The sequence below is a fragment of the Notechis scutatus genome, chromosome 2 (genome assembly GCF_049901735.1).
Source record: "Notechis scutatus isolate UNSWTSFEM ecotype Mainland chromosome 2, rNotScu1.2, whole genome shotgun sequence".
NCBI lineage: Eukaryota > Metazoa > Chordata > Lepidosauria > Squamata > Elapidae > Notechis > Notechis scutatus.
The window spans coordinates 67,864,083-67,878,343 of record NC_142010.1 but is presented as its reverse complement, the minus strand read 5'-3'; the positions used below and the strand labels follow the sequence as shown (position 1 = coordinate 67,878,343).

The 14,261-nt window shown below is 40.3% G+C and overlaps 1 long non-coding RNA gene across 2 annotated transcripts in view; it reads left to right on the top strand.

Moving 5' to 3' along the window:
• Positions 1 to 14,261, top strand: part of LOC148132060 (uncharacterized) — a 46,570-nt gene that overhangs the window by 18,812 nt on the left and 13,497 nt on the right. For both annotated transcript variants that reach the window (XR_015747281.1, XR_015747282.1), the window contains exon 2: positions 12,188 to 12,341. This is a non-coding gene — a long non-coding RNA (uncharacterized LOC148132060). The remainder of the gene's footprint in view (positions 1 to 12,187; positions 12,342 to 14,261) is intronic.

The following is a 14,261-nucleotide window of genomic DNA, read 5'->3' as shown; positions in this document are numbered from 1 at the left end:
CAAGGAAATTAAATTACAAGGATTTTAGTTGGACATCAGGAAAAAAAATCCTCATGACAAGAGCTGTTCAGCAGTGGAAGAGACTGTATCTGGAGGAGGTAGATTCTCCTTCACTTGAGATCTTTAAACAGAAGCTTAGATGGAATGGCATAGAAGTGGTTTCTTAGACAGAGCAGTGGTTGGATGAGATGGCATTTATGGTCCCTTACCACCCTTATGCTTTAAAACTTCTCCCCAATTCTTTCAATGCACAGCTGCTTTCATCATGTTTACAGCCCTGCTAGATAGGCCTGTATTATTGTGACCAAATTGTAGGCTGGTGAATTCTGACAGCTATCACTGGATTTATGGCTGCTGCTATCTTTGAGCAATGATTTCTTGTATGAGATAAGGAGCTGAATGGGAATTGAGCTGTGCCTTTGATCAGTTGTGCAGAACCGCTGCAGGAAGAGCCCAAGGCATGAGTGTTCCTCTTGCCTGGGCAGGTGCTTTTCCACCCCACTCTCTCCCTGATCAGGTTGATTTAGGATGGCATTTATGGTCAGTGAAGAGCTTTGTAGGCAGATGACGTTTTCCTGAGAAAATGCCAGGAGGTAAGAACTGAAAAGCATCTCTCTGGGTAGTGCTGGAAGTTTTAGTGCTGGAAGCTATTTGCAATAGTTCCTGGAGCAAATTTATTTTGAAAGAGAAATGCTGGTTCTGAGGAAGGATCCCCTTTCTTCCTCCTCCCACTAAGCTTTCCCACAATATTTACTACCTCTCATAATTCCACATGTAGAGGAAAGGAAACTTGTGCTGATTGCAGCTACTGCTGGCCTGTGTTTTTCTCCTGGAGCCTTGCCCCCAGTTGCTCAGCTGACAAGCCTACTACCTCCAGGTGTTATACCTTAGGACTATGCATACATTGTAAGGAAGAATAGGTTAGAATACTTGGGTTGGAAAGCAAGTAATTCATGTGAAACCAGCTTCAAAATGGTGATCTGGTACGAAATTCACTGCTGGATCTTGAACACATGATTGTTCTTCTTCCCTAAATTAACTCGCAGAATCGATCAATATCCACCTGTCCATCCCTCCTGAAGTAGAAACAGAGATTAGCCAGCCATCTTTGAACTAACTCCATCACTTGTGGGCTTGTAGGAATATAACTGTTCTGTTTTTTTTTTTTTTTTTAATGAGATACTTTTCCAGTTTAATGTTACTTCTTTATACAAAAGTTGGGATCTATTCCATCCTTAAAAAGTTCTCTGATTTTAATGATAGTGATACCCAGAGAACAAAAACCTGTCAGGGCAGGATGAGAAATAAAAAATAAAAGAACAGATTCCTTATGAACACCAGCAATTACATACTTTACCTCTAGTCCCCATCTTCAGAAATTTCAAGAGCTAAGGACATGTGACAGAACTTAAATGATGCGCAGCTCTTGTGTATACGGGAAGCGACAAAATTGTACTTAGTTGCTGCTTTTTCTCTTCGTAAGCAGCCCTGCTTTTCCTCAGTGACACTGCCTGGAATAAGATTGCCACTCCCTGCATGCTAAAAAGTCTTCCTGGATGAAGGCCTGTTTCTCATGCTCCCTTGCTTGCAATGAAGGGGCAGCTGCCAAGCCATATTTGCTTTGTTTTCTGGCCATCTTAACTTGCATAGCTCTTTTTTTATATATAAATTCCCTGTTGCCTTCTATGTATAGACTTGTATATGTGTAAATAACATATAGAAGAAAAGCCGTTCTGATATTTGTATGCCTAATCTGGTAAGAAACGTTTCTGTTTTCTGTATTGAAAAATTCTAGGCAATGGCTGTGCTGGATTAGATTTTTTCCCCCCATTCGCTGCTGAGACTATAACTCTATGAAGAAGAAAGGTGATAAAAGAGGACCTAGAGACTCTGGCTGTGGGAACGACAGAGACTCCCAGCTGGAAAACATAACCAGCTCTTTACTTGGGTTTTCCTTTCGGAGGTGGCCTCCTTTTTTACGTAGCTCCCTAGCGCCAGAGAGACGGGAAGCTGCTGGATCCTGAACAGAGAACCTCTTTGCTTGTAGCTTGGTGTGTGTCTGGGATTTCCTTCACTGGACAGTCTGGCTTGCATCTGAGCCCAAGAAGCAAGGGGTCAAGCAAACACAAACATAACCCATGTTTTCTCAGGAGAGGTGAGGACTCTGATGCCAAAACGTCAGCAGAGGGATGGAGGAAAGATATGTATCTGACCAAAGCTGAATTACCTACTCTATTTAGACCATGTCACTTTTAGATTCAGAGACCAGCCAGCCAGGAGTCTGTTTCCCCCCTGAAATAGTTTGTCCCATATCTTACCTGCACGGTGTGATTGTTGCTGTGCTAAAGCTTTAGACTGACCACTTTTGTATTGTCTCAACTTTATTGATTTTTTTAAAAATAGAAGTTTATTGCTGAAGTTCAGAAGACAGGTATAGAGGGACTACAAAACTGAAAGTTTGGGCCCCAATGCAGACATAGAAAGCAGCTGGAACCATCTGGATCTTATTGAGAGAGCTTGTCTTACCATAGTGTGACCTAAGGCAATGGTTGTAACTTTTGACTGATAAAATTGAATTAGGTTTGTGAGTACAATATAATCTTATTGAAGGATCAAAGTTGCCAAATTTCAGATATATATCTACAAGGGTTTGGGTTTGTTTATTTATTTATTAGTCAAACTTCTAAACTGCCCAATACAAAAAGGCTCTGGGGAGCTTCACAAAATTAAAAATAAAATAATAAATACAACATATATAATATATCCTCAGCTTAAAAAGGGACTCACCTAAACCAACTAGTCTAGTCTGAAGAAACAATTAGGTTTTAAAAGATAATCTGTGGGCAGCCAAGGTGGGGACCGTATTAGTCAATGCTATCAACGAATTTACGGTAATACCAACTCAGTATTATAATTCTATCCAGCGCTCTGTGTAAAAGCAATCCAACCACCTTTTTAACAACTTTCTTCAGAATGGGAAAGGTTGGAGACTTGACAGAAGCCACCCAAAGTGATTGGTCCAATGACGACATCTTGAAGAAGTCCACTATCAACTCATCCAAGGCCCATAGAAACATGCCTTTGCTCTCAGGCCTAGGAAGGAGCTAAAGGCAAAACACCTCAGAAAAACCTTGCCAAAGAACTCCCAGGACTTGTTCAGACAATCTCCAATAAGTGGACACAACTGAATGGAATAATAAAAAAAGAAGAAGGAAAACACCAGTAAAAGACCATGCTTTTTAAACTATTGTCTCTGTTGTCTAGTCTCTCCACAGTCTCATTTGTGACTCTACACCAGTGGTGTCAAACTCACGGTGTCATGGCAGCACCACGTGACATACCGGGACTTTTTTCTCCTCCGCTAAACCGGGCATCGGCATGATGCACCCATGGGCCAGGAGTTTGACAGTTTACACAATAACTAATACCTATCACAGGGGTGTCAAACTGGATTTCTTTGAGGGCCGGATCAGCATTGTAGTTCTTCTCTGCAGGCCAGTGGGGGTGGGGGTGGTTGGATGGATGGGATGGATGCCTCCTGCAGCACTCTGCCAGCTGTTTTTGCCCCATTTTTGCCTTGTTTTAGCCCATTTTTACCTATTTTCTGACCCATTTTTTACCCATTTTCCAACACATTTTGGGGACAATTTTTGGCCCATTTATGCCCATTTTGGGCTGTTTTTTGGACAATTTCTAACCCATTTGGGGGCCATTTTTTCCTCATTTTTGGCCCTTTTTCAGCCAGCAGAGTGCTGCAAGAGGCCACGGAGGGTGAAAATGAGGCATGGGGGGGGGGCACACAGCCCGTTTTAGCCACCAGAGGCACTGCAGGCCAGTCCTTTGATATTTCCAGGCCGGTCCCACAGACTGGATTTAAGCACCCTGTCAACTGGATCTGGTCGGCGGGCCTTAAGTTTGACACCCCTGACCTATCAAGAAAACTTTGTTTACCACAGTCCCCAGAAGTAATTTGGATTCCTTTAAAATTTTAAATGTTGGCTTTATGGTGAAGCTTTGGGAAAGGGTTAGGCTAATTAAGAGAACCTAATGGTCTCCTTAAAGTCTCCTTTCTCATGCTCCTTTCTTGCTAACCGCTAATTGATGTATCGGCATCACTCTTATATATCTGCAGAGAAACTGAAACCCAATGGAGTGCTCTGGAGGTTATGGTATTCAACTGACAGCTGGAGCCTGTGAGTAGGCCACATTCAGATGTGTAGTGGCAACAGGAGCACCACCGCTCCACTTCTGAAAGGAGATGATAAAACTGAATGGGAATGAGCTACTCAGAGCTCATCATTAATGTGAATTGATTGCTTCTGGCTACAGAGCCTTTTCTAAACAACAACACAAAAAAGTGGGGAAGAGGGAGAATTTATGGCAGGTTAGGTTTTCCACAAGGTATTGCTGTTCTTTGTCTCTTCTTATCCAAAGATATTGATTCAACGGCATCTATGTCTCCTCAAAATGATGTTGTGTAACTTGTGTGGCTCAGTACGCAAAAGAATAGTGAAGCCAAGTTAGTTGTTTCAGCCTCTGCAGCTGCAAAATCCAGAGGGTGCATGTTTGGCTGATTTAGAAGGTGGTCCCTCTGGCACTAACCACTTACAATTTCTCTTGGCTTTCCAAAATACAGCTTTATGGCACTATAATGATGGTTTATTTATACCAATTGCCTTTTAATTATCTGTATCAAGTCCTATTGGGATATCTGATATATCCCCCTGCTTTGATTATTAATATCCACTATAAATCAGATTCAGAAATGTGGACGCTATACCTTGCAAAGGCTCTGCAGAGTTCTGCTATTCTTTTGGTTTTGAATTTGGGAGGGTATCCACAAGAGTTCCATTAGCAAACCTACGGTCTCCTAGAGAGATGGCTGCATTTGCCTTAAACTAGCCTATTGACTTCTGAAGCTGAAGTTATGACCTCTCAGAACTCTAATTCTAATCAAATATCACTGTACTAGGACAGTGCTGGCTTGGCTGGAGGTTATGTATGTTCATGTCACAATGGCTAAAATCATAGAGAAGGACAAAAGAGAAGCAATTCATATATACAGTAGCAATGGGGCTGGGAGATATTCTTCCCAACCTTCCAAAGTGCACATTCTCTTCTGACATAGCTACCGTTGGATTTGTGATTGCACAAACATTCAGGGTTTCTTTTCTTCCTTCAGGCTCTTTGTTCTCCTTGCACAAAAGTTAAAGGAGGACATTTGGATTGAATAAAACAATATGGCTGCTACCATCCCATCTTTGAACAGACAGATCGTTTCTGCACAGAGTTTATTTGCTGATTTCTTGTAGCACAAAGGTGTATGGACTGCTTCTATGGGGTCTTCCCTAGTGCAGTTTAGACAAAGCCTTAATAAAAGTCCAGAGCAAGTGTTGCTATGGCCTAAATCAATCTTATCAGTTCCAGCCAGTTTTTAAATCTCCCTTGATTGTTTTGGTCAGATCTGGCCTTTAAACTCATACAACTTGTTAAACACAAATATTATGGCTTGGTTTGTTGTAAATTTAGCCAGTTGGGTCTTTCCTCGAGGTATTTTGGACCACTCCAAAATCCAGCTATATGTCTGCAGTGAAGTCAAATTATTTCTGGCTCAACTTCATTTTGTCCAAAATACTAAAAATTGATTATGATTTCTGTTTTTGAATTGGCAGGAATTCTTGTCTCTGTTTGCTCCTAGACTTCAGCTGATATAGGCTTATATTCTCAGATCTTTAAATGGGAAAAGTTGCTTTATATCACACTCATATCGTCACAGTGACATCAAGTGACACATCAGGCCTTTTCCCCCCTTTGCTAAACTGGGTACGGGCACGACTAGTGCAGGATGCAGACAACCTACAGGCTGGAAGTTTGACCATTCTGCTTTATACCTTTGTAGTTTCCATAGCAGCTACTTGAGATCCCCCCCCCCCCAAACAATCTGAAAATTTACACTAATTTGATGATTCCATTGGGATGGATACGGGTAGTTTTGACTATTTACAGATCCTTGCAATTGTGCCTACCTATGTGGTTTTCCAAGCCGATGGAAAGGGATGACAATAACAAGACTTCTGTCTCACCCCCCTCTTTTGCAAAAGGTCAACCAGAGCACAAAGTGATAGTGATAGTTTTAACGATTCAGTTGTGTCCGACTTATAGATAAGTCCTCTCCATCGTATCCAGTTAAGCACAGCTTCTTTCAATTGGTGGATGTTCATCTTTGTATCAGTTTTGATGTTATCAAGCCAGCATGTTCTTTTCTTGCCCCTTCTTCTTGTTCCACTAACCATTCCTAGTAATACTGACTTCTCCAATGAATGTTGGTTCATGATGTGGCCAAAGTAAATCAGATGTGGTCTTGTAATTTTGATTTCTAGTTTTATACAATTCAGCACCTGTCAGAGCACAAAGCACCAGGATACTTAATTGTTTCCCCACCAAAAGTCTGCTTGGTGAGTGGGAAGGGATGTGCTCTTAACTTATTTTCTTCTTCTTTTGTGGAATGAAGTGTGGTGCAGTTCCAGGTTATAAGTAGTATTTTCCCTCTCTGACACATTTTTTTTGTTTGTTATGGATATATTCTCACAGACTTCCTATTAATTCCTGTTCTTTGATTCCTATCTGTATATGCAAAACGAATATTCAGTACTTCCACTTGTCAACAGATTATTTATGATAAAAGCCATAGGCTGATCCAGGATACAATCAATTTCCAGAGTTTTCTTCCCCTGCCCCACATTAAATTGCACAGCAAATTAACATTTAAAAGCTTTGTCAGGAAGCTTCCCAAAGTCACTATAACTCGGAAATTGTTTGGTGAGGTCTCAAAATCTGTGGAGGTTCTCAGTCATCCAGATCATAGTTGTCTCAAAGGCGTTTGTTTTTTCTTCAAAAGACAACTGCACTGTTTTTCCTTGAGGATGAAGAAGAAAACACTTATCCAAGAAGCTTTTGAAGAAAAAAACAACTTTGAAATGCCAAAGGGACAATTTCTGTTTTTTCCCCCCCACTAAGTACATGATGGAAAGAATCAGGAAGAACTTGGGTCAGAATCCTGCATTCTCTGTGATCTGGCACTGACCCTCATCACATATACATTTTTTTCCTACCCAAATCAACCAGTTCAGCAAAACTTTTACTCTCCTAATGAGTTTCCATCCTTGCATTTTGTCTCCTGTTCTTCAATTGCATTTTTTAATTTGAGGCCTCAAGGCTTGTACTCTGTAGTCAAATGCCAATTGCTTTCCCAAACAATTAAATCCTATTCATACTGATAGAGCAGGATAAAACAATTTTGTGATGCAGCCAAAAAAAGAGGAAAAATGTATCCAATATCTCTGACAGCAAATATGTGAATGTAAACATGTGGATACTTAGAAGTCTAGATCTTTGTAATTTTGAACAACTCTTTCTTGAACTTGTTTGCAATATGACTTTATTAGTAAATTTTGAACTAAATATATTTACTGAATTATTTTATATAGAACTATTTATTTTGATTCCAGCTTTCCTTCAAGACCTCAAGGAGGTTTACATGGGCCTTGTCTTCATTTGATCTACACAACAGCAATGCCTGTGACTAGGTTGGGCTGAGAAAGATTAAAGGTGAAGGTAAAGGTTCCCCACACACATACGTGCTAGTCGTTTCCAGCACTAGGGGGCAGTGCTCATCTCAAAGCCGAAGAGCCAGCGCTGTCCAAAGCTGTCTCTGTGGTCATATGGCTGGCATGACTAAACACCGAAGGTGCACGGAACGCTGTTACCTTCCCACCAAAGTGGTCTCTATTTTTCTACTTGCATTTTTACATGCTTTCAAACTGCTAGGTTGGCAGAAGCTGGGACAAGTAACGGGAGCTCACTCCGTTATGTGGTGTTAGGAATTCGGACTGCCGAACTGCTGGACTTTTCTGATCAACAAGCTCAGTGTCTTAGCCACCACATCCCCTGGGGAAGATTAGCTAGTGTAAAATCACCAATGAATTTCCATGGCTAAGAGTAGACTTGAGCCTGGATTTTCTAGTCTTAACCAATCCACTGCTTTAACCACTGCATCAAATTATATGGGGGAAGGAACTATTTAGGATATAGTCAATCAATGTTTTACTCAATTCAGGCAAATTAAAGTGCCCCTACCAGTCAGCTGTTTAGCTTTTAGTTGAAAACATCTGAAAAGGGAGAGTCCTCTAATTCTTTAGGTAATGACTCCACTGTTGTACTGTTGTTCCTGTTAAGAAATGTTCCGCAAAGTTCAAGTAGAATGTTTTCCTAAAGCACTTTGCAAATAGAATTCTCTGATGAAGTCTCTATGAGCCAGTTTGCTCTAGTGGTGAAGAGACCAGGCTGGAAACCAAAAGACTATGAACTGTAATTCCGCCTTAGGTATGAAAGCTATCTGGATGACCTCGACTGAAAAAAGTGCTCACTCATTCTTTGTCATCCCAATCCACATCACAGGGTTGTTCTTGTGGGGAAAATAGAAGGAGGAATGGGTATGTTGCTGTCTTGAGTTATTTTATTATTATTATTATTATTATTATTATTATTATTATTATTATTATTATTATTATTATTATTATTATTATTATTATTATTATTATTAATTAAGGGTGGGATAAAAACAAAATAAATAGAACTAAAATACACTAAAATCAGAATTTTTGCAATGCTCTCGTACTGCCTGCCTGCCTGCCCAGCATCTCTGAGCCCAGTCAACCAATTTCTGCCTAGCTTAAGACTAAGTATTTCTCAAACATTGAATCACTTCAAGAAGAATCCTGATTCATGAAAGCCTTGCAGAGACTTTAAGACTGACTCCATTGGCCATCCCTAACCTTATTCTACTGTCTCTGTTCCAATCCTTGCAATTTCCTGACTGCCCTCTGAACTAAGAGAAGACAAGTCTAATGGTTTTAATATATCTGGAGACTACCCTTGGTTGGTACTGGGTTTAGCACTACTTTAATAAGAATTCAGCTGAGCTTAACTTAAGCCTCTTTATGCTCAAAGGCTGCGGAGAAGACGAAGGCAACTTTACAGGGACAAGGAAGATAAAGAATATTGCTAAACCATCTTTGTGCCATGGTTAGATGTGAGTCTGGACATCTAAGCCTGGTTACCAAGCTTAGAAAATAAAACCCTGATGGCTGGAGCTTGGTGCTGTTTCTGGAATTGCTTTCCTCCCATCTAGAAAAAGGAAAGATTAGTTGCAGGGAAAGAGACTATTCTGGTGAAGATAATTCAGAGGTTGAAAAATATGCACCATTAACTCATGCAAAATATGATTCCCATTTTGGGAGACTTGGTTTGATGTAAATATGTACAGAATTGGAATCTTAATTAGTTGATTTACCAATTGTCATAAATATGTTTGTTGTTTGGACAGTAAATGTGACCTGACCATAAAACTCTTCCTACATAGCACAACAATAAATTTAAGATGGGTTTGAACACAATTCTAGACTAAAATCTGACTGACTGCTCTGTATTCAATGCACTGTAGTCAGTGTGATTTGTTTGTAGTTCAAAATGTTGTATAAACCCAGACACTTTGAATAATTCAATAAACTATGGTTAAGTACACTACAGGTTAGTGTGTCTGTGCCTCAGCCATTCATCTGCATCTGGCAGATTCTAGCTTTGAGTGTCTCCAAGTTATTTTGTCTGCTAAAGGCCTAGAATATTCTCCACAGAGGCTCAAAACATGGTCTTGAGGTTCACCACTGTTCAATAAAGTGTGGGATATCTGAGAAAGAACTGCTGGTTGCCTTTCAATGGACTGATCAGGGTGGATAAATCACTCTCTTTTGCTGACCTTATCACCATGATGTAATCCCTAATGTGGGCTCTTAACATGTTCAGTCAAATCTCTGTCTCCTGACACATCATCTGCTAAGCCAAACAAAGGTCAGTTTTATTGTGTAAACATAGTGTTGGTGTACAATGGGACAGTTAGCAGTATAAGACTTCAACTTCTAAAATATCCTTTTGACTGACTCTAGTATGGCTGTGCATACATGACTGTTTTCTCACTCTACAGTGTTTATATTTCCAAGCAATAAAAGGAAGGTACTGAATGTGTTTTTAATTTAGCAAAATATGGTGCATTTTAAGTATGCTTCCTCGGAACTCTGAATATTTTCTTCCATTTATAAGCAAAATAAACGAATGCAAGATGTTGGAGCAGAGATGGACTTTATTTTCTCCATCTCTTTCTACCTGTTGTATGTTTTTTCACCACCACTACCATGCAGTGGTGGGATTCAACCTTTTTTTACTACCAGTTCTATGAGAGTGAGCTTTGCGCACATATGTGTACTTTGTGCACACGTGCAACATTCCAAAACTGCCAATTTTAAGCTTCAAAACTTACCTTCTATTCAGTGCTGGTGAGTAAAACAGCTGAGGCACGAATCTTGCTGGGCTTCCCTAGAGGTAGCCTGATCTTCTTGTAGCCCCAAGGCACTGGCTGCTTTTGGGGGGGGGGAAGGGTAAAAAAGGAGACCTCCAAAGATAAGGAAATTAGTTGAGACATTTCCCTTAGACATTTCCATGTAGACGTGTGTCTGCTGTACAATGGGGAGACTGAGCAGGTTTATGCCAAAGAAAGAGGTGGCAAGCGAGACTGGCTCTATGTCACCTGCCTCTGGAGACAGGGAGGGTTTTGGCATGCTGTAGAATAAGGACAAATGCTTCTGGGAATTAATCGGACAGATAAAAATAGAAACTGGCAAGATCTATGATGGGACTGGGTGGGGGTGAGGCTTTTCTCAGCACACTCAGCTTTTCAGTCTATTTTTTCATACATGGGAGACCTGTGTACTTCGTCCCTAGCAGAGCACATTAGATCCAATCTCTTCTCTGTATTGACTCTCTCTCTCTCTCTTTTGCAACCTTTAAGTCATTCCATTTTTATCATCACATTTCCACACTGTCCATCTCACCTAAGTGATGTGACAAACACCCTTCTTATCTATCCTTTCTCCTTCCCTTTGGGGGTGTATTTTTAATTTTTTTTCTTCATACTGGCTTATGCTTGCCTCCTTCACTAGATAAACAGAAAATTTAAATCAGATGCAAACCTTATAATAGCCAATTTCCCCAAAGCAATGCGATGTTTCAATGCTGTTTGATCCATGTTGTATTTGAAGCCTGGCTCTCACTTTTCTTTGTGGGAAGACACTGCAAACATATTTGCCAACCAGAGAGGAGATGCACTTTACAAGAGAATTACGGCACAGATACTATGTTGTTATAATCTCTTGACCCAGGCAATCTCAAAACCCCAACAGTTGAGTGAGTCCATTAGAAACTGCGCCAGATCACTGAATTCAGGATAATCTGCTGGCTGCAAACCTTCAGCTTTTCATACCAGAGTCTTTTTCAGTATTACTTGAAAATATCAGGCATTGAACTTGGAAGCTTCTGTACACACAGCATGCACTCTAATAATGCTCCTAGTGTCATTATGAGGAGTTTCTTGGTTGTAAACAAGAGTGTAATCCTGGCATTAGTTTTTGGAATAAATGGAGTTTTGTTTCTGCCAATGGAAATGCAGACAATGATCCATTTCCCCTTAAATTATAACCAGGAGTTTCAGTGGTAGGCAGAGTTGGCACTAATGCAGCTGGACTCCAGATACTCTACCTTCCAAGCAATTTTTTTTTAGAAGAAGAGCAAAGGGATGGGCCAGGCAGACATAAATCACAAACTGAGGACAGGAAGAAGGCAATAATTATGTGAAGCTTTAAGATTTTTTTTTAAAAAGGAAAACGTGTTTGGAAGAATTTGGAAGCTTTCAAAGTTGTAGGCCATGAATTTCTGTTCAGTTATTCTGTTCTAGAGACATTACTGGTAAAAACTTCCAAAATTTCAATATTAGGATTATGGCAGCTTTGGATGCGCTGAATCCAAATGTCAATGCATTTCCTTAGATCCTGTTTCTCAGGGATGCCAGGCTGGAAGTGGCATGTAGGAAAAAAAACACAACACGATCTTTTCTAGGGTTTGTTCTGCTTCTTCAATTTTCCCTTTGCATTGTTGTATCAGAAACCAAAGATAGCAAATGGTATTCTTTCCTGTAATTTTATATTTTTTATTATTTATTTATTTTTACCTCATCTTTATTATTTTTTACAAATAACTGAAGGTAACGAATATATCCAACACACCTTCTTATTTTCCCCAGAACAACTCTGTGAGGTAGTTTGGTCTGAGAGAGAGTAACTGGAGCCAAGGTTCACCCAGCTGGCTTTCATGGCTAAGTTAGAGACTTGAACTCACTGTGGTTGAGTAGCCTGGTGTCTCAATCCCTAGACCAAACTGGCTCTACTTCTGATATGGTAAGAAGCAGTGGTTGGGATTCAATTTTTTTTACTACCGGTTCTGTGGGTGTGGCTTGGTGCACGTGGCATGGCTTGGTGGGCGTGGCAGAGGAAAGAATACCTTAAAATCCCCATTCCCTCCCCACCCCACTAACCTGCTTTCCAGCTCCATTCTCTTGTGCAGGGCAACAAAAGAAGACCCAGCAGATCAGCTGGAACTCGGGAGGCAGAAAATAGATGGGGGTGGGGCCAGTCAGAGGTGGTATTTGCCAGTTCTCCCAACTACTCAAAATTTCCACTACTGGTTCTCCAGAACTGGTCAGAATCTGCTGAATACCACCTCTGGTAAGAAGCTTCTGAATTCATTATATCTGCATTTTTTATATATGCACGTGGTTTAGCTGAATCCAGATATGTTCAGCATTATGGAAGAAACACTTTTATTTATTAATCAAGTTTGTATAGCCACCCATTTCACCAAAAGTGATTCTGGGTTGCACACAATTTCTCATCAACTGTTTCTTGAAGCTTTACTGGTACTTCCCCTTGGGGGCTGCCAGAAGCCCTTCAGGGTTGGCTGTGAATCTGTGCTACAATTAATCGCTTCTGGCATGCCACTGACACCCTCAATGCTATGATATTTCAGGTGTCAGTTCTCTTGGAAACCTGGGCTCAGCTATGGTTGAAGAGCTTTTAGAAACTTGAGCTCCTTGGGAAGGATGCATGGCTGGCTGTTGCCTTTGTTATTTCTGAAGGAAAAGAATAAGCAGTCTATGACAGAGGTATCTTTCAGGCCTCAAAGCTTACATCATCCCGTCTTGAGGAGGTGGTGAGGAGGGAAGTATTTAATTGAATCTTGATGAAAATAAATGTGGGCTTCATTTACCAGAATGGCAGGAGGTAAAGTCTTTTTTTAATTATTTAAACCCAAAACATCTGGAAAAAGCCTGATGAGAACCTCCAAGTCCTCTGACTGATTGCATCTTCCTGGGTCTTTCCAGATGACATTTAAAACATAGATGCTTATTCCCACACAAAGGAAGAAGGCTTATGTGATACCTCAAACTTTGATGGAGCCCTGATAATACAACATCTGTCTCCTTGTAATATTGGAGGCAGGTTCTTTGTAGAATGAGGGAAATAATTGCATCAGAAAAAGATGGGTGGGTGGGGGAATTATGTACCTATTGCAACTGGGGAAAAAGAAGTATAACCAGATATTTAATGTGCTTTCGTGCTGAAAAGAAGCCATAGCACTTAGATTCTGCTTCACAATGCTTTACAGCTTTACCTGCTGGTAATAACACTGCAAAAGTTTCTAATGAACCTATCCAGGATGATTGGTCTAGCTTATTACATCTTATTTCAACGCTTTAGTCTTTGCTGTCATCCAAACTTTTGAGTGTGAAGTTGCATTAAATCTGTAAGGTGTCATAGATATTCTTTGGAGTTTTGCTACTGACATGAATTGCCAGCATCTTTTTATGATGTAATATTCATATGCAGCAATAGTGAAAGGAAATTATAATAAAGCATAATGGAAAATAAGTAAAAACAGGAGATAAATAGGCCCATCCCTGATTAGTATTTGAGTAGAAGATTGCCATGATGTACCAGGCCTGTTGATCTAACCAGGAAATTAAGGGAGGAAAAATCCAGAAGAGAAAGGAGCCGATGATGGTGGCAAACCACTTTTATATGATTTCCATGACATCACTAGGAGTTAAGCTCAAAAAGATGTTTCTTTTATTTTCCCCAGCAGGTTTGCCCATTGCAACCTCAGGGTCCTTCAACTTTTCAGTTTGTCCTCCAGCAAGTAAAAAACATCATTTACCACTGCTGAGCGGAGGTTTTCTTTAATTGTTTCATTTTGACTGTTGCTTATGCTTGTAGACTAATAGCTATGTGACTGAACTCACACAATCAGGCATCCTATTA